Raw genomic sequence first — 21029 nt, forward strand, 5'->3', positions numbered from 1 at the left:
TAGGGCGTCCGTTTCTGAGATACTGGGTCCGGTGCGCTTGGCATCGACGATCATTCCACGCTTAAAGTTGCTTAGGCCTTTCTAACAGTATCTGAATGCCTCGATACCTGTCAGCCTGCTTTATATAGCAAGCCACGGCCACATGACTCACTGTCTGTAGGAACGATGTACCTAATAAACTGGCAGGTGAGTGTATTTTGAATGGTGCCATTGGACATGGTTGGTCGTCATTCTAATGGGCACCGGGGGTTAATGGAAAAGGTTATGGCGTGTGGGAAGTTACACCATTTGTGATTTCTCGCAAGGGACTGTACCGCTTGCAGTCTGCTGCTATGAACACCACGCTTGTGAGCTGAGCGCTATTAGCACACATCGCTCCTGAAACAGAATGTTTTCAAGGTCACTGACTTGCCATTTTTGCATGTTAACAAGTACACAATAGCAGCAGACTGAGGGAAACTGTCAAACAATTATTTTACGGGTGCATTGGGTTCTGTTGTGACTCATTAGTCTGATTCAAAATTCATTTTATACACTGATGGACTTAGCTAAATGAGTTATATAAATACCATAATAATGATCTATGCATGACACTGTATACTGACCTCCATGATATACTAGCCTATATCATAAAATAATTCTAACAGCACAAAGATTCTTATTTTTAACGTACCTCTTTGCAGATGTCCTCTGTGCTCATACTGATTACTGTTCCAATCCGCAGATGGCTTTGACTTGGCCCTGTCTCTCAGGCTGGCTCCTGCTCTAACCCAAGCCAGTTTTACTTTAATGGATTGGTCCAGGTTGACTGTACACAGTCTGAACTGATCAACACTGGAAGTCTACCTTAAGGAACCTTTCAGTCTCCAGATGATCTCTGAGCATGTGGGGCTCCAGACTGGTCTCACTGAACACCTCCCATAAGGTCTTGACCTGGATGATATCACCATCAGCGTCATCAGTGTCATCAGTGTCACCCCTCTGCTGGTGGTCCTCTGAGCATTGCAGGATCCAGCTCAGGCAGCAGGGCCAAAGGTTGGCCATCTCCACCCAGGCAGCAAGGTCTTTAGCTTTGGAGAGGCCCATGTAATTCATTGCACCCATGACGATGACTGTCACCCCTACAGTGTTTATTATCCTTCTCATATGCACATGGTTTGCCATAAGATAAACACGAAGAGGGTTGCATTTGGTATACATGGCGTGTAATGCCTCAATTGTTAGCACCTTGACTTTCTTGGCCCAGATCTCCCAACGGACGCCTTTTTCTAATGTCTCTGTCTCGCTTTGACCCTTTCCAATGAACGGCACAAGATTGTCATCAAGCCTGCCTTTTTCAAATGCAGAGAACTTCCCAGCTCTGTGTTTTCCTCTCTTAATAACTTTCCACCTGTCAGACTCTAGATGGCTGTCAGTGAAGGTTTTAAAGCTCTGCATTTGGAGTCAGGGGACATCTCAGGCACTGAGAAAGGCAGGGTGACCATCCTGTTTAGAAAGTCGTATGCGGCCTCTCGAGTGGCACAGCGTTCTAAGGCACTGCATCTCAGTACTACAGACCCGGGTTCGAACCCAGGCTGTGTCACAAAGCCCCACCGGCCATGACTGGGAGTCCCATAGGGTGACGCACAATTGGCCCAGCGTCGTCCGGATTAGCGGAGGGTTTGGCCGGTGGGGCTTTACTTGGCTCATCGCGCTCTAGCGACTCCTTGTGGTGGGCTGGGCGCCTGCAGGCTGACTTTGGTCGTCAGTTGAACAGTGTTTCCTCCGACACATCGATGCAGCTGGCTTCTGGGTTAAGCGGGCAGGTGTTAAGGAGTGCGGTTTGGCGGGTCATGTTTTGGAGGATGCATGACTCGACCTTCGCCTCTTCCGAGCCCGTTGGGTAGTTGCAGCGATGAGACAAGATTGTAATTGAAATTAGGAGAAAAAGGGAGTAAAATACAAAAACATTTTATAATAACTGTACCGACTGGATGTCAGCCCACCACCAGTCTGGGGTCCACAGCTAGGATGGACACAAATGGGACATTTTCCCCTGTCAGCAGAACGTTCGTAGCCTCCAGGGTGCGGATCACCCTGTCTGGGCCGCAGCGGTCCAGGTGGGTGATCTCCAGCACCACACGGATCCTCCTCCCCTCGAACACCTCCATGAAGTGGATGAAGTCCACCATAACACCCACCTCCTCCCTCACCTTGTTCATGAAGCCCATCTGGTCGCTGACGGCCGAGCTGTTCATCTGGTGCTGGATACTCCTGCCCATGGTGTAGCAGGTGCTTGGATGTCCGCCGAATAGTCCCCAGGGCGAAGACTGCGGGAGGCCCCCAGTGTTGCTATGGCCATCGATTCCAGCATCATTGAAATTCTCCAATGCAAAACAATACAGTGGCAAGGACTACAACCCAGACGGGGAGGCAGAGCTGCTTTATGGCTTTCCAATTGACCTTATCACCTTCACTCGTGCCTTTCTTCGGGTAAGGATGCTGGGTGGCTCTATAGAGGCCCAGGGGAAGTTTCCCAAAGTCCTCCTGGATGGCCTTAAAGAGGCAGATCACCAACCCAGCCCAGAGTTTATCACCGCCTGCAAAAGCCAGGCCCTAAAGCGCACGAAAATCCACCTCACCCTCCCTCCACACGGGACGGAATAAGATGATGGAGAGGAGGGTCAAGTAGCTAATCCACGCTGGAGGAGGGCGCTTCAACTTGTGCTTCTGTTCTCTGCCTCTGTGTTCATGTAAACTGTGAATGTAGAAAGAGTAACATAATTAGATTGTCAGAACAAAACACAAAAAAATAAGGTCACGTGAAGTCAACCTAAGTGTTGAAACTTACTCTTGCTCTTCTTCAGTAGAGTTTCAGTGCGGCTGGGGCACTGGGAGAACAGACCTACAGTGGCCGGAGGTGCCACCTTGATATGTGCTCTGGACAGGCCATATGCATAGACATCATCCAACAAGATAACCTTTTTGTTTAACCAGTGTAGAGGTAGAGATGGCAATCCAATAAAAGCGGATATTATCTGTGTCACTGAACCCGTCAGATACATGTACTAACTTTCCACTTAGCTTCTCCGTCCATTTGTCTATCGTTCCAATACTTTCTGTCCATACCGAGGGAATAAAACAGGTTATAACATTCATACGGTATAAAAAGGAACAGTTTAGATTTGCGATCACAGCAACCGATTTAAACTCCAATTACCAGTAAGTAAGGATTAGTTGTTATTCTACAATGTCAATAAAATGCTGGCAGAATTTATTTTCGCCAAGAATTTAGTCAATTCAATCAAATCTATTATAGATGCTTATGTATCGATGTTGCGTGAAAGATGTTTCAAATCAAATCAAATTTATTTTTCAAATCAAATGTATTTATATAGCCCTTCTTACATCAGCGGATATATCAAAGTGCTGTACAGAAACCCAGCCTAAAACCCCAAACAGCAAGCAATGCAGGTGTAGAAGCACGGTGGCTAGGAAAAACTCCCTAGAAAGGCCACAACCTAGGAAGAAACCTAGAGAGGAACCAGGCTATGAGGGGTGGCCAGTCCTCTTCTGGCTGTGCCGGGTGGAGATTATAACAATTCATGGCCATCATTAGTTATTCAACGATAATGTGTAAGGGCTAAAATGCAGCACTTTCCGACACTGGCCAAAGTCATACAGAGTAAATTACCAAAATATAATGAGCGTAATTAACATAATCATAAACATTAAGACAGCTTTTCAATAAATGTTTTATGTTGTACTGCAGTTCAATGAAGGGTAAGCCCAAAGTTATATTCAATCATGTCAGGGAGCTGCAGAACTTGGCTGCTCTGTAAATTGTGACCTGGTTGTATCGATAACTTAGAGCGTGTGTTTGCACAACAGTAATTGCCTCAAATATGTGTTGACGGTTCACCATCGATTTCAGCTACCAGTTCTATCATGACAGATTTCTACTGCGATGAAAATGAACACACAACCTCGCACACAAATTGACCTGCTTGTTCTTTTTTCTTTAGAGACATGAACAAAACTACAAATGAAGTATCAATATTTGGTTAATGAATAACACCAGACAGCCCTTTCCAATGACTTTTCTTTGGAGTGCAACCTATCGGCTAGTTTTAACAAAACATTGCCTCCGTATCTAATTATTAACATTGGATTAGACATTTCCCCTCAAAAGAAAGTAAAACTCAGTCTTACCGTGTCTGTGTGGGTCTCACCACACTGAAGTCAACATACAGACGGGCCCTCTGTAGAAACCAATAACACGAGTGTTGTTCACCCTACCTCAACGTATATTCCTGACACATTATCAGATCATATGTGAATGAAAGTCAGAATTGTGTGGAATTTTCCAGATGACTTTGAGTCTAGAGTCCTACTACATACCAAATGGCCATGGCCCAGAAAGCAATATTTGCTGTGTTTAATTCTAACAATGGAAATTGTAACGTGTGAGTTTATAATAGATAAATGAATGACTCCATCCCCATTCATTAATATTCACAACATTAACCATACATCTATATGATTCTTGGCCTTGGGACATGGGACAGGAGTGCTTCACGAACGCTTGATTTTCGACTGGTCTTTGCTCTGCTCTCTCTGATTCTCATGTCCTTCCTTATTATATCCACCCGGGTCTGTAGTACTGAGCTTCAAATAGCTTTGACATTTGCACTGTCCTTGTCAACCATGTATGGAAATGTTGTGATTGATAGCTCTGCCAGAGACCAATTGTCACGCTCGGCCCACGGGGGTTCCCTCTTGGTCTAATGGACGTTGGCTTCCCGAGTGAGAGTTCACCCGTACCAATCCCACTTATTACAGAAAATATGATCTCCTTCTGTGTGTTTTCCCAATGACAGCAAGAACACAATCCATGTAGCCCAATCCACTCGTAACTCCATCATGATACAGAATTCAGTATGTCTGTCGTCTGTAGACCACTATGGGGGCCCACTGGACACTGTGAGTCAAATATAGAATGTGCAGTGTGATACATTCCACGTGAGGAGAGACACACATAGGTCTGTATGTCCTATGTACTGTACACTCAGTGGCCAGTTTATTAGTTACACCACCCCATTCACGAAAATGGTTAGCTCCTACAGACAGTGAGTCATGTTGTCATGGCTTGCTATATAAAGCAGGTGGACGGGCATCGAGGCATTCAGTGACAGTTTGATTGAACGTTAGAATGGGCAAAACGAGTGACCTAAGCGACTTTGAGCATGGAATGATCGTCGGTGCCAGGCACTGGATCCAGTCTCTCGGAAATGGTGGGCCTCCTAGGCTTTTCATGCCTGACCGCGTCAAGGGTTTACCGAGAATGGTGCGACAAACAAAAAACATCCAGTCAGCGGCAGACCTGTGGGGGCGAAAATAGCTTGTTGACGAGAGCTCGAACGAGAATGGCAAGAGTCGTGCAAGCTAACAGGCGGGCCACAAACAGGAATCCTGGTTTCTGTTGTGTCATGCTGATGGCAGAGTCAGGATTTGGCGTAAGCAGCATGAGTCCATGGCCCACTCCTGCCTGGTACCGACGGTACAGGTTGCTGGCGGAATGTTTTTCTGGCACATGTTAGGTCCCTTGATACCAATTGAGCTATGTTTCCATGCCCCAACGAAATCGGGCTGTTCTGGAGGCAAAGAGGGGTCCGACCTTGTACTGGATGGGTATACCTAATAAACTGGTCACTGAGTGTATATTTACCATACACACATACATATGCTCACACTTATCATGCATTGTATAAAACGTTATCTAAAACTTTAACATATGACAGTAGGCATAGTTAATTTATGCAGCATGCCACTGCCTGTGACAAATTTGATAAAGTGGTTTCTGGTGACGTCTGTGAGATTAAAAACTTGACATCGCTCCTTGAGCTGCCCAATTTAATTGCCCACCTCCGCATGCACTTGTTCACATGTCGTGTCATGTCTTCAGTAATTTTGATAATTAACAGAAAATCTATGACAATCTATTGTGACTTTGGTAATTTATACTTGAATACCTTTTAGAACATGTATTCATATATGTAGTATTAATGTTGTGTGTCTGTGTCCATATTGTCCACGAGTTCCTAGTAGGTAGTTTCTAGTTACCTCTGCAACTCGTCCAACTATTTACTTTTTTCACAAGTGCAACCAGTTTGATGCCAAAACATTGACAACAAATACATATTGACATCAGTAGAATAAGTGTATATATATATATATATATATATTTTTTTTTTTTTTCATACTGAAACCCTCATATTAAACACCAGTGGTATTCACTAGGTTGATGGTTTATATTTAGGATAATTTTTGTCATTCTATTTTATGTACATCATCTTATTTAATATATTTGACATATAAGGCCAGTTTGAGGGCACAGACGCCTGTGATAATCTGAAGTACCTAAAAGTGCCACTAGATGTAGTTTGATAGATTACATAAAATCCTTGAAAGATACCAAAATTCTGGAAGTTCTGGTAAACTTCTAAAGTAAACCAGTAAAATACACTCCCTTGGCAACCCTAGTTCCCAACCTCCGCCTGCAAACGCTGCCTTCAGAAGTGTGCATTCATCGCTGGTAAATTAATTCAGCTGGGAAACTAATTTAAATTCCATTACTGGCACTTTGCAGGGCAAAGAAAAGTGCATGGGAATCAGATAGGAGGATTGCTAATGAGCAGTGTGGCCCCTAGCACAATTCCTCCGAGATATGCCGTCTCACCAATGCCATCACACTGGTAAATAGATTTGAAAAAACAATGAATGAGAAAATAAATATGCAAAGAAAATGAATGAGGTTTTTAATGCATGATATATATAAATTCATCCATCTTTAAAGATGTGTTAGTGGCTCTTTGACTTCTTGCCATGTTTAGCATTTTTATTTATTTATTTTGTGCATTATGAATTCCATTGCAAACAAGTCACCCATAGCTTACAGTAGGTGGATATTTTTCCACATACCAACCAGATCTCAGACCCAATGTGATTCAGCAAATGGTTATGGAGTTGTGTATTGTGACAATGTTAATACTGTTTATAATGTGTGATTCTACATCTGCACTGGTCTATATAAACTTCAAGTGAAAATGTCTCTGGGGGACCATTGAAGCAACAAATACATTTATTCTAGCATATATTTGCCAATAGATTTACTTGCTCCAAATGCCCACACTGTTTTCTCCAAATATTTGGAAGAAAGTATTTTCATGGATTATAAATGGAGTATACATGTTATTACTTATATCACCTCCGAAACAGTACAGGCTCTCCTCAGGGATGTGTTTTGTCCCCACTTCTGTACATCTTGTACACTAATAGTTGTACTAGTTCCCATACTGACAGACACCTCGTTAAGTTCGCTGATGACACTGCCTTGATCAGCCTGTTGCATGATGACGAGGAACATCATGGCCCGGTCCTAGATGACTTTGTAGAGTGGTGTGAGGAATCACACTTGGTCCTCAATACTAACAAGACCAAAGAGATGTGCATAGACTTCAGGAAGCGTACAACACCTACCTCTGCAACATCTATCAGAGGTCAGAATATAGAGATTGTAGAGGAATATAAATATCTGGGTGTCTTTTTGGACAGTAAGCTTCAGTGGAGTAAATGTACAGACCAGATCTACAAAAAGAGCCAACAGAGACTGTACTTTCTAAAAAAGTTGGGTTCTTTTAATATAGACTGTACTATATTGACTCTGTTTTACAAATCCTTTATTGAGAGTATTTTAACTTTTTGTATTGTTTGTTGGTTTGGCAATGCCACTGTCAGTCAGAGAAACATGCTGAGAAGGATTATTACCACAGCAAGCAAGGTACTTGGAGTCAAACAGACAGGCCTGGATGAGATTTTTAAGGTCAGGGCCCTCCATAAGGCTCACAAAATCATTTTAGACCCAAGTCACCTGGACTTTGAATTACTCCCCTCTGGGCGCAGGTATAGGGCACCCCTCAGCAGGAAAAATAGAACGAGACAATAATTTGTGCCAGGTGTGATATCCCTCTTAAATAGCTCGGGCAAATGTTCCCATTGGCCAGCTGGCTAGTCTTTTCTTCTTTTTTAAATTTAATTGTTTTTATTTTAATTTTATTTATTGGTGCGTGACTGTTATTGAAAGTTGTATTGTCAATCCTGTTTTGTATTTAACGCCACTTTAAATGTGTACATGACACTGCAACAAAATTTCCCCATGGGGACAATAAAGTAAGTAAGTAAGTAAGTAAGAAAACACACTTTTTGTTCATTTGAATTAAATATACATATTCTACATCTAATGAAGAGACAATCTCTATAATGTCCAAATAGCTCAATTAACTTATGTACAATCATATGATCAAATACATGCCTAGCCTCTCATAAGCAAAAGGTATGGCTTTACCATATCAGTTTGACAATGCATATCTCTACAGTATTAGCATATCTCTATAGTATTAGCCTATCAGGAGTTAAGATTCCGGGTATGTTCTTAAAGGCTGGAGCTCTTTCAGATTCAGATTTTACTCAGAAACGTGTGCTTATTCTCCCTTTTGCCTGTAGAGGGCTCTCTTGACCTGTCACTGCCCTCTCTGGACTGTTGCTATGGGTGCCCACATTGTAGAGGGGAGGGAACCATGACTAGGTGAAATGGTGCATTTTGTAACCCTCTCAACATGACAATTAGCATGCAGCAACCCCTGGGAAGCTACAAACACAATCAATCCAAATGCGGAGGTTACGTAAACAGGCACTACTTTTAAATAGGAAAAGCATGGTGATAGCTCCACTGCTTTCACTTAGCCTTTGTGTAAGTGCATTAAAACAGTATTTTTGAGCTGCTATTTTACAGTCTATTTTAACAGGATAAAATGGCAAACACAAATACAAGTGGGTAATTTAGGACAAAGATATGGTGAAATAAGTCATGATTACAGCAAGCAATCAATTTTTGAAAATATAGTCATTCCCCTTATCCACTGTATATAATTTTCACCGGCACATAACACGTTATGCAGCAAAATGGTTAGCTCAAGGGTGGTATAGATTAAGATCGATTTTGAGATTAAAAGGCCCGCATTTCAAACAATAACCAAGCTGCCATTGCTACTTGTTTTGGTAAACAGATGAGGGACGGGGCTTGAGAAAAATACGGACTGAACATCCATGAGATCAAAATGATGGCCTTAACCATTTTTCAAAGATATACAGTGTTTGCATACATTTACTTTACATTGACCATGTTTAAGAAACATCGGAGTATTCTGATGGGGTATTCTTCAAGAATCAACAGCTATAAATTATTACTTTTAACAGTCCAAAAATGCATGTAGCAACTCCAGATTGGGCCTTTAGGTGCGCTGTTGGAGAAAGTCATCATATGATGCAAGTCATTGTTATGTAATGCATTATCCAGAGAGACAACCACGGCCAGCACCGTCGGTGTCTTGGTTGGCCATTTCAACGGTGTGTTTGGTGAGGCATGATCTACAATGAAGTATTGATGTAAAAAGTGTATGATGCAATGCTTTGAAACAGAGTCCTGACCACATGCATAGAGTCATCCAGCATACCCATCTGCTTGCTGCAGTGGCGAACATCTAACAAGACGACAATGTGCAGTATGTGGCATTGGTCTACAAATCAAAATGGCTGCTTTTGAAATTCATCATGTTGTAAGAGCGTGGAATTTAACAAACATTCATCAGAATATCATGGAACTCCTGCCTTATTATGTAATAGCGCATGAATAGGGTTGCAATTTGCAAAGGGAGGGCATATTACTGGAAACATTCAAAGATTACCAGTAAACTACCAGAATTTTGGTATCTTTCAAGTATTTTATGTAATCCATCACAAGACATCTACTGGCCCTTTTGGGTACTTCAGATTATCACAGGTGTCTTATCTCGCCTTCTCTTTGGCCTTATCACATGTAAAAGACACTGAACAAAAATATAAGTGCAACATGCAACAATTTCAAAGATTTGAGTGATTTACAGGTCATAAGGAAATCAGTCAATTGAATTCATTAGGCGCTAATCTATGGATTTCACATGACTTGGTCACAGATATATATAAAATTAAAGGTAGGTGCGTTGATCAGAAACCATGTGACCACCATTTTCCTCATGCGGCGTGACACATCTACCTCACAGAATTGATCAGGCTGTTGATTGTGGCCTTTGGAATGTTGTCCCACTCTTCTTCAATTGTTATGTGAAGTTAATAGATATTGGCGTGAACTGGAACACGCTGACTTATATATTGATCAAGAGCATCCCAAACATACTCAATGGGTGACATGTCTGGTGAGTATGCAGGCCATGGAAGAACTGGGACATTTAAAGCTTCCAGGAATTGTGTACAGATCCTTGTGACATGGTGTCGTGCATTATCATGCTGAAACATGAGGTGATGGCGCTGGATGAATGGTACGACAATGGGCCTCAGCATCTCATCACGGTATCTCTGTGCATACAAATTGCCATTGATACAATGTAATTGTATTCGTTGTCTGTAGCTTATTCCTGCCCATACCATAACCCCACCGCCACCATGGGGTACTCTGTTCACAATGTTGACATCAGCAAACCGCCCGCCCACACAACGCCATAACACTGTCTGCCATTTGCCTAGTACAGTTGAAACGGGGATTCATCTATGAAGAGCACACTTCTCCAGCTTGCCAGTGGCCATCGAAGGTGAGCATTTGCCGACTGAAGCTGGTTACGATGCCGACCTGCAGTCAGGTCAAGACCCTAGTGGGAATGACGAGCATGCAGATGAGCTTATTTGCAGAAATTCTTCAGTTGTGCAAACACATAGTTTCATCAGCTGTCCGATTGGCTGGTCTCAGACGATCCTGCAGGTGAAGAAGCCGAATGTGGAGATCCTGGGCTGGTGTGGTTACACGTGGTCTGCGGTTGTGAGGCAGGTTGGACATACTGCCAAATTCTCTAAAATGACCTAGGAGGCAGCTTATGGAAGAGAAATGAGCATTAAATTCTCTGGCAACAGCTCTGGTGGACATTCCTGAAGTCAAAATGCCAATTGCTCGCTTCCTCAACTTGAGACATCTGTGGCATTGTGTTATGTGCAGTTTTGTCACACTTTAGAGTGGCCTTTTATTGTACCCAGCACAAGGTACACCTGTGTAACGATCATGCTGTTTAAGCAGCTTCTTGATATGCCACACCTGTCAGGTGGATGGATTATCTTGGCAAAGGAGAAATGCTCACAAACAGGGATCTAAACAAATTTGCACACAAAAATTGAAAGAAATTAGTTTTTTCTGTGTGTGGAACATTTCTGGGATCTTTTATTTCAGCTCATGGAACATGGGACCAACCCTTTACATGTTGTGTTTATATTTTTGTTCAGTGTCTATGAAATAATTTAATTAAGATGATTTTAAAATTAGAAATACAATGACTAAACTGTAAAACATTACACACTGTTGATTGGATGCTTTTTTTTTCATTAATTGGGCTATTTCATCTTGAACCATATGGTCTATCTAGAAACTCATGGGAAAATGTACACAGATATACTATATATGAATACATGTTTTAAAAGTTATAAAAGTTAAAATGATCAAAGGTACGATAGATTGCCATAGATTTCTGTTCATTACCAAAATTAGCTTTGCAACCCTACTCATGTGCTTACTGAGTGTTTGAACATAAATGAGATTGGCGAAACATTTTCCTGACTGACTTTTATCTTTCGACACTGGGTAATGAGGTGTAAACTGTTGGTTTATGATGCTTCAAACACATTTTTTTTGTTTTCCAGTTAAGTATTTTTCAAGGGTTTGAATTTAGAGAACCTATTAACTTGAGACATCAGAGGATTTGACATGACCCTGCATCACAGTAACTGTCGAAATTATTCACACCACACACAAAAAAAACTAAGTTGACTATGCAGCTATAGACTCGATTAAACAGAGGTCAGTTTACATGGCCAGTGTGATGGTGTTTGGAAAGCTCATGACAGAGAGCTGCCAATCCATCACCTAGATAAGTGTAGACTTGTAAGACTGCCAGGATCGATCACATCCACATTATCTCTATACCTGGGGACACATTGCTATCTGAGACATTGAGCTAATCCCTTATTCCAATTTAGACACTTCATCTGGTTTGGGCTCAAGCCAGAATATCCCCGTAAGAGAGAAAGCCATACAAATGAACAGTGTGTCTCTCGCTGGGAACATCTGTCTGGAGATGCTGCGTTTCACTCCTTCTCAGGCTGGGTGCCTTGCTCAAGCCTAGTAATCACAGTGGGTCAGTTGTTATGGCAACAGTAGTTTAAAAGAGGAGTCAGAGAGGTCAAATGGAAGGAAACTCTCTATGCCAGGGGAGATGAGTGCGGTGAAAACATACCTTACCAAGCTGGAATCACCACAGCTAGGGAGAAAAATATGGTTTCCCTGCAGCATACTGACACATAAGAAACAGAGATGAGTATCATATATCACCCATTTTATGATAGCTTTTTTAGGTTAGAGAGAAAAGGACACAATGCGTTGTGCAACGTTTGCACCCAACCTAAGAGGCTTACTGTGTCCTTTTGGGTAGCCCACCAAAGACACCCAAGGTCAACGTACTGTCATGCCATTGCACACAACAGTGTTTGCATTGAAAATATGACATCTACATGTTTCCACTGATATGTTACATAAAGGAGTTTATTGGCCTTTGCAGGACTTTGTCTAGCATTAGAGAGCGATATGCAAAGCGAACCCTCTTCAAGTCATTGTTCAATTGGGGACCTACTCATCTTCCAAGCAGCACATGTGTGTCAGACTGATGCAGGATGCTTGTTGAAACACCACAGGCACCATTGACCTGTCTTCTTCACCCAGCCATGAGTTCATGGGGCAGCTCTATCACTATGGAAACGACTCGGTGCTTTGAGAACGAGGAGCACCTCTTGAGATTTCTATCTATGGTAAGAGGAAAGTGATGTGTTTGAGACTTCTACTGTATATACACTCATATAGCATTAGATAATCAGACATCTTTGTATACAATTGGTAAGAATCAGATTAGAATACTACAATCTGCCTCTTTGTAAAATATTAAGAAATGGAGCCACCATATCATATCAAATCAAATTTTATTTGTCACATGCGCTGAATGCAACAGATGTAGTGAAATGCTTACTTACAAGCCTTTAACCAACAATGCAGTTAAGGAAAATAGTGTTAAAGTATTTACTAAAATAAACGGAAGTAAAAAATGTATTAAAATACCACCTGATATAAAGGTCCTGGATGGCAGGAAGCTTGGCCCCAGTGATGTATTGGGCCGTACGCACTACCTTCTGTAGTACCTTGCGGTCGAAGCCCAAGCAGTTGCCATACCAGGCTGTGATGCAACCAGTCAGGATGCTCTCGATGGTGCAGCTGTAGAACTTTTTGAGGATCTGAGGACTCATACCAAATCTTTTCAGTCTCCTGAGGGAGAATAGGCGTTGTCGCGCCCTCTTCACGACTGTCTAGGTGTGTTTGGTCCATTATAGTTTGTTGGTGATATGGACACCAAGGAACTTGAAGCTCTCAACCTGCTCCACTACTGCCCCGTCGATAAGAATGTGGGCGTGCTCGGTCCTCCTTTTTCTGTAGTCAACAATCATCTCCTTTGTCTTAATCAGGTTGAGGGAGAGGTTGTTATCCTGGCACCACACTGCCAGGTCTCTAACCTCCTACCTATAGGCTGTCTCATCGTTGTCAGTGATCAGGCCTACCACCGGTGTGTTGTTGGCAAACTTAATGATGGAGGTGGAGTCATGCTTGGCCTTGCAGTCATGGGTGAACAGGGAGTACAGGAGGGGACTAAGCACGCACCCCTGAGGGGCCCCTGTGTTGAGGATCAGCGTGGCAGATGTGTTGTTACCTACCCTTTCCACCTAGGGGTGGCCCGCCAGGAAGTCCAGGATCCAGTTGCAAAGGGAGGTGTTTAATCCCAGGGTCCTTAGCTTAGTGATGAGCTTTGAGGGCACTATGGTGTTGAATGATGAGCTGTAGTCAGTGAATAGCATTCTCACATAGGTGTTCCTTTTGTCCAGGAGGGAAAGGGCAGTGTGTACTGCAATAGAGATTGCGTCATCTGTGGTTCTTTTGGGGCGGTATGTGAATTGGAGTTGGTCTATGGTTTCTTGGGTAGTGGTGTTGTGAGCCATGACCAGCCTTTCAAAGCACTTCATGGCTACAGACGTGAGTGCTAAGGGTCAGTAGTCATTTAGGTAGGTTACCTTGGTGTTCTTGGGTACAGGGACTATGGTGGTCTGCTTTAAACATGTTGGTATTACAGACTCGGACAGGGACAGGTTGAAAATGTCAGTGAAGACACTATCCAGTTGGTCAGCGCATGCTCGGGGTACACGTCCTGGTAATCCATCTTGCCCTGCGGCCTTGTGAATGTTGACCTGTTTAAAGGTTTACTCACATTGGCTACGGAGAGCGTGATCACACAGTCGTCTGGAAAAGCTGATGCTCTCATGCATGCTTCAGTGTTATTTGCCTTGAAGCAAGCATATAACTTATTTAGCTCATCTGGTGGGCTTGTGTCACTGGGCAGCTCGCGAATGTGCTTCCCTTTGTAGTGCATAATAGTTTGCAAGCCCTGCCACATCCGACGAGCGTACGATTCAATCTTTGTTCTGTATTGACGCTTTGCCTGTTTGATGGTTCGTCGGAGGGCATAGTGGGATTTCTTATAAGCGTCCGGGTTAGAGCCCTGCTCCTTGAAAGCGGCAGCTCTACCCTTTAGCCCAGTGCAATGTTGCCTGTAATCCATGGCTTCTGGTTGGGGTATGTACATACGGTCTCTGTGGGGATGACATCATCGATGCACTTATTGATGAAGTCAGTGACTGATGTGTTGTACTTCTCAATGCCATCGAAAGAATCCCGGAACATATTCCAGTCTGTGCTAGCAAAACAGTTCTGTAGCTTAGCATCTGCGTCATCTGAACACTTCCTTATTGAGCGAGTCACTGGTACTTCCTGCTTTAGTTTTTGCTTGTAAGTAGGGATGCACGATATATCGGTGAACATATCGGAATCGGACGATATTAGCTAAAATGCCAACATTGGCATCTGTCCAATGTCTAGTTTAACGCCGATGTGCAAAACGGATGTCAAAGCTGACGTGCATACCTATATAATGTAGGTACATGAAGTAATGACAGCACATAAAATTTTGCGCTACACGTGCAACACAGCATGCCTAACCTTGGAGTTAATGAATTTCGCCTTTGAGTTGTCTCGCTGAAATGTTCTTACTCTTTCAAATGACTGCTCGACTTGATGACTGCTCAATCCACACAGCAGACATTGTTGGCTAGGTTAGGAATGTTGTGTTGCATGTGTAGCGCTACATTTTACGTGGTGTAGATGGATTACCAGGATGTGTACACCGAGCATGCGCTGACCAACTGGAAAGTGTCTTCAATGACATTTTGATGTTGGCTTTTGCCGACTGGTCGAGCACCGGTACATTTTTCAGATGTTGCCCTACCGGAGATACACAGTAATAGCGTCACTGCTATTAGCTTCACGACTGACATTTGTACCAGCGATATCAGCCCCATGAGCATGCTGAGTCTGACAGCACAGTGTGCCGTCGAGGATTTCGTACTGAGGAAAGTTGTATTTATGCTCATAAATGTGCTGGTTGTCATACCGCTGCTGCCATTTCAATGACATTTGAGAACATGTTTGAAACTTGGAAACATGAACACAATAGCTTGCTCTATTCGAAAAACTGACTTGAGAAATAAGCTCATCAATTGTGCCTGCAACAGACGTGATACCCTGCTCAACAAAACTGACGACGCAGGCTGTGAACAAGCGATTCGGGGGCATTCTCTTTTTACTGTGTTGCTACCATGCTCGATGCTATGCACAAGGACCACTACTTCGATGCAGACAAGAAACAGGGTTTACGTGAAATGTTACATACACAGCTGGACAAGATGGAAACTGACACAGTGACAGTGCGTACCGAGGAAGAAAGGCCACGGACAGACAGAGCTGAAACTTCACTGCTTGACATGTATGATGAAATCCTGGTTGAGAATGAAACGACTGAAGAAATGAACAACGAAACAGCACAACAAGTAAGTGAAAGAAATAGGTTTGGATTATTTTTTACTGGTAATGGGACATACGTAAATGCAAACAAAATAACATTTTTTTCAGTGTGGTGTGTGTGTGTGTGTGTGTGTTTGTGTGTGTGTAACCTTTATTTAATTAGGCAAGTCAATTAATTAAGAACAAATTCTTATTTACAATGACGGCCTACCCCGGTTAAACCCGGACGATGCTGGGCCATTTGTGTGCCGCAGCCTGGATTATGTGATACAGCCTGGATTCGAACCCTGGACTGTAGTGACGCCTCTTGCACTGAGATGCAGTGCCTTAGACTGCTGCGTCCATGTCTGTGTGTTAACTATTTAACTGTACTAGAATCCTTAAAAGGCCGCAACATTTTTGAATATTGGTTATCGGTATAGTTTTTTTTGGCAAGGAAAATATTGGATATAGGTATTGGCCAAAAGTGTAATATGGATGTATCACTACTTGTAAGCAGGAATCAGGATAGAGTTATGGTTTGATTTGCCAAATGCAGGGCGAGGGAGAGCTTTGTACGCGTCTCTGTGTGTGGAGTAAAGGTGGTCTAGAGTTTTTTTCCCCCTCTGGTTGCACATTTAACAGATGTGAGTGCCCCGTAGCACTCACTTCTGTCATCATGAAGTGCTTTGAGAGACTAGTCAAGGATCATATCACCTCCACCTTACCTGTCACCCTAGACCCACCTCAATTTGCTTACCGCCCCAATAGGTCCACACCTCCACTTCGCTGATCCTCAACACAGGGGCCCTGTTCAGCCATGACTGCGTGACCATGCACGCCTCCAACTCAACCATCAAGTTTGCAGACGACACAACAGTAGTTGGCCTGATTACCAACAACGATGAGACAGCCTACAGGGAGGCGGTGAGGGCTCTAGGAGTGTGGTGTCAGGAAAATAACCTCACTCGATGTCAACAAAACAAAGGAGATGATCGTGGACTTCAGGAAACAGAGGAGGGAGCACCCCCTATCCACATCAACGGGACAGCAGTGGAGAAGGTGGAAAGTTTTAAGTTCCTCTGCGTACATATCACTGACAAACTGAAATGGTCCACCCACACAGACAGTGTGTTGAAGAAGGCGCATCAGCACCTCTTCAACCTCAGGAGGCTGAAGAAATTTGGCTTGTCACCTAATACCCTCACAAACTTTTACAGATGCACAATTGAGTACATCCTGTCGGGCTGTATTACCGCCTGGTATGGCAACTGCACCGCCTACAACCGCAGGGCTCTCCAGAGGGTGGTGCGGTCTGCACAACACATCACCAGGGGCAAACTACCTGCCGTCCAGGACACCTACAACACCCGATGTCACAGGAAGGCCAAAAAGATAATCAAGGACAACAACCACCTGAGCCACTGCCTGTTCACCCCGCTACCATCCAGAAGGCGAGGTCAGTACATGTGCATCAAAGCTGGGACCAAGAGACTGAAAAACAGCTTCTATCTCAAGGCCATTAGACTGTTAAACAGCCATCACTAGCACAGTGAGGCTGCTGCCTACATACAGATTTGTAATCACTGGCCACTTTAATAAATGGAACACTAGTCACTTTAATAATGCCTCTTTAATAATGTTTACATATCTTGCATTACTCATCTCATATGTATATACTATATTCTACACTCTTTATTGCATTTTAGCCTATGCCGCTCTGACATTGCTTATTTATATTTTCTTATTCCATTCCTTACTTCGATTTGTGTGTATTAGTTATTTGTTGTGGAATTGTTAGATATTACTTGTTAGATATTACTGCACTGTCGGAAATAGAAGCACAAGCATTTCGCTACACTCGCAATAACATCTGCTAACCATGTGTATGTGACCAATACAATTTGATTTGATAGAAATGAGGTAAAACGGATTTAAGTTTCCCTGCATTAAAGTCCCCGGCCACTAGGAGCGCCGCCTCTGGATGAGCATTTTGTTGTTTGATTATGGCCTTATACAGCTCGTTGTGTGCCGTCTTAGTACCAGCATCGGTTTGTGGTGGTAAATAGGCCGCTACAAAAAAATATAAAACTATCTTGGTAAGTAGTGTGGTCTACAGCTTATCATGAGATACTCTACCTCAGGCAAGCAAATCCCTGAGACTTCCTTAATATTAGATTTTGTGCACCAGCTGTTATTTACAAATAGACACAGACCACTGTTCTATCTTGCCGACAGACCAAAAACCCTGCCAGCTGTATGTTATCCATAATGTTGTTCAGCCACGACTCTGTGAAATATAAGATTACAGTTTTTAATGTCCCGTTGGTAGGATAGTCTAGATCGGAGCTTACCCATTTTGTTATCCAATGATTGCACGTTGGCTAGTAGGACTGATGGTAGAGGGGGATTACTCACTCGCCGTCGGATCCTTACAAGGCCCCCCGACCTATGTCCCCGATATCTCCGTCTCTTCAACATGCGAATGACAGGGATTTGGGCCTTGTCGGGTGTCTGAAGTAAATACTTTGCGTCCGACTCGTTAAAGAAAAAATCTTCATCCAGTAGGAGGTGAGTAATCGCTGTCCTGATATTCAGAAGCTCTTTTCGGTCATAAGAGACGGTGGCAGAAACATTTATGTACAAAAAACGCACAAAATAGTACAATTGGTTAGGAGCCTGTAAAATGGCAGCCATCTCCTCCTGCACCATCACATGTCCTCATAGTGATCCTTGCAATCTAAGACGAGGCAGATATAAAAGTTAGATAACAACATGTAGTTGTAGTTAGCTCTATTACCCCTGAGGGAAGGAACCAAACCTTATGGGAATTCACTGTTGCAGTAAAAGAGGGTGTTTGAGCTCAACATGATAGGAGAATCAGAAAGAAGAGTCCTGAACGTTGTCAGAAACCATTACACAAAAACTGATATTAAACCATAACCAACCTGGATAGAAACCTGCTATTTGTGTCAAAGCTAATCAATCCTTAGCTTTTCTGACACAAAAGGCAGGTTATTTCTGCCTTCCTGATTGGTTTTTGAAAGAAATGTAGATGTTTGTCGGCTCCATATGAACTCGCCTGCTGTCATGAACAATTGGTGCCAAGGTTTCACTTGGTCTTGGCAGTGAAAGCTTTGTCTTTCCTGACACCCACACAGGTACTCAATACTTCTCACACTGGTGTGTGGCACTGCACAGAGAAACCATCTTTCAGGCCTGAGGCGTGGAACCTGCTATTTATTTGTAGACTATTTACTGTAAAATGGCCATAATGGTTTTGACATTTACAGCACATTATAACTCAAGGAAATTGCTCATTTTTCTCATAACTGTAAACAAAATGTGGTGTTTGGTTCATTTTTATTATGCTCTGTAGAGAATGTCAGGTAATTTTCAAATAAAAGTGTTTTTGCTTGGTCTTGGTTGCTTGGGTGGCAGGTAGCCTAGCGTTTAAGAGTGTTGGGAAAGTAACCAAAAGGTTGCTTGTTTAAATCCCCAAGCCGACTAGGTGAAAAATCTGTCTGTGCCCTTGAGCAAGGCCCTTAACCCTAATTGCTCCTGTATGTCGCTCTGGATAAGAGTGTCTGCTAAATGACAAATGTAAATGTTTAAAATAAAAGTAATGTGCTCCCAAGTGGCGCAGTGGTTTAAGGCACTGCATCTCAGTGCTAGAGGTGTCACTACAGACCCTGGTTCAATCCCGGGCTGTATCACAACCGGCTGTGATCGGAAGTCCCATAGGGTGGCGCACAATTGGCCCAGCGTTGTAAGGGTAAGGGGAGGGTTTGGCCAGGGTAGGCTGTCATTGTAAAATAAGAATTTGTTCTTAACTGATTTGCCTAGTTAAATAAAGGTTAAGTAAAATACAATTTAAAACACCTTTTCGGGTCTAATTATTACAATTTTAGAGATACTTATTGTTAACTATTCATTGGACTATGTTTCAGCACTTTACTCAAATGTTCAAAAGCATATTCACATGTTCAATTGTACATCATCTATGCCAGGAAATGTGTCAAGAGTTTAAATCACGGGCACAGTGTACTCACTGAAAAGAAGAAAAAACATATAATTTAAAATGCAAACCCATAAATTCTGTTCATGTTTGATGGTCCATATCGCCATTCAAATCAGTCTAGTCATTCATCACCCTGAAATTGCTTGACTGTAAAGCAGTGGCACAGTAAGCCTCAGCATAATCACTCTTTTGAAAAAAGATAAAAAACAAATGTAGACCTGTTTGATGACAACCCTCTCTTAACTTGTCCGCACAATGGGCCCTAGAAGTCCCCTTTAGATTCAATTAGGGTCCGGGTGACATAGTCACGGAGAATAACAGCAATGCTTTAATGACGCTAATTTGTGCCATTCATCTCAGTCTGGCAAACAGCCCAAATTAATGATGCAGGACGTGGGCTAATGAGGAGTCCATTTGCCCTGTCCATTTCCCTCGTTATAGGGCACAGTGATGGCTTATGGCACTGAGCTCCACTGTACAGACGGCATCGACTCTGGCACCAGACTTCCACACGGTATGCGGCTACTGAGGCAAAGTGTCAGTACTCTGCAGGCTTCAGGCACAACCTCGAAGGCACACTTACTTGGATGGCAGATGGCTGATGCTCTTACATTCCCTTGCTACATTGAAAAGTGTTGCCAATTGGAAAGCAAGCGAGAAACCATAATACCATTCTATCACACAGTTTTATTCGTATTCAGTGAATGGACTCAGAAATTAGCAATTTTCCCTCTTCATAACATCACAAAACAGTGTATTACAAAGAAAATATCTGACGTTTTTAACCTCTTTGGCCTAATATTCCTTTCCCAGATTAGTGTTAGAATTCAACATCTCGGACAAAAACAGCAATTGCACTGGCCATTTTCACTGACCAAACCCACTTAACCCTGTGTCAGCCTCACTTATAACCCATCTAAAGGGGTCACCTTCAATCGAAGCCTT

This window comes from Salvelinus alpinus, chromosome 21 (assembly GCF_045679555.1).
Source record: "Salvelinus alpinus chromosome 21, SLU_Salpinus.1, whole genome shotgun sequence".
In the NCBI taxonomy this organism is placed as follows: Eukaryota; Metazoa; Chordata; class Actinopteri; order Salmoniformes; family Salmonidae; genus Salvelinus; species Salvelinus alpinus.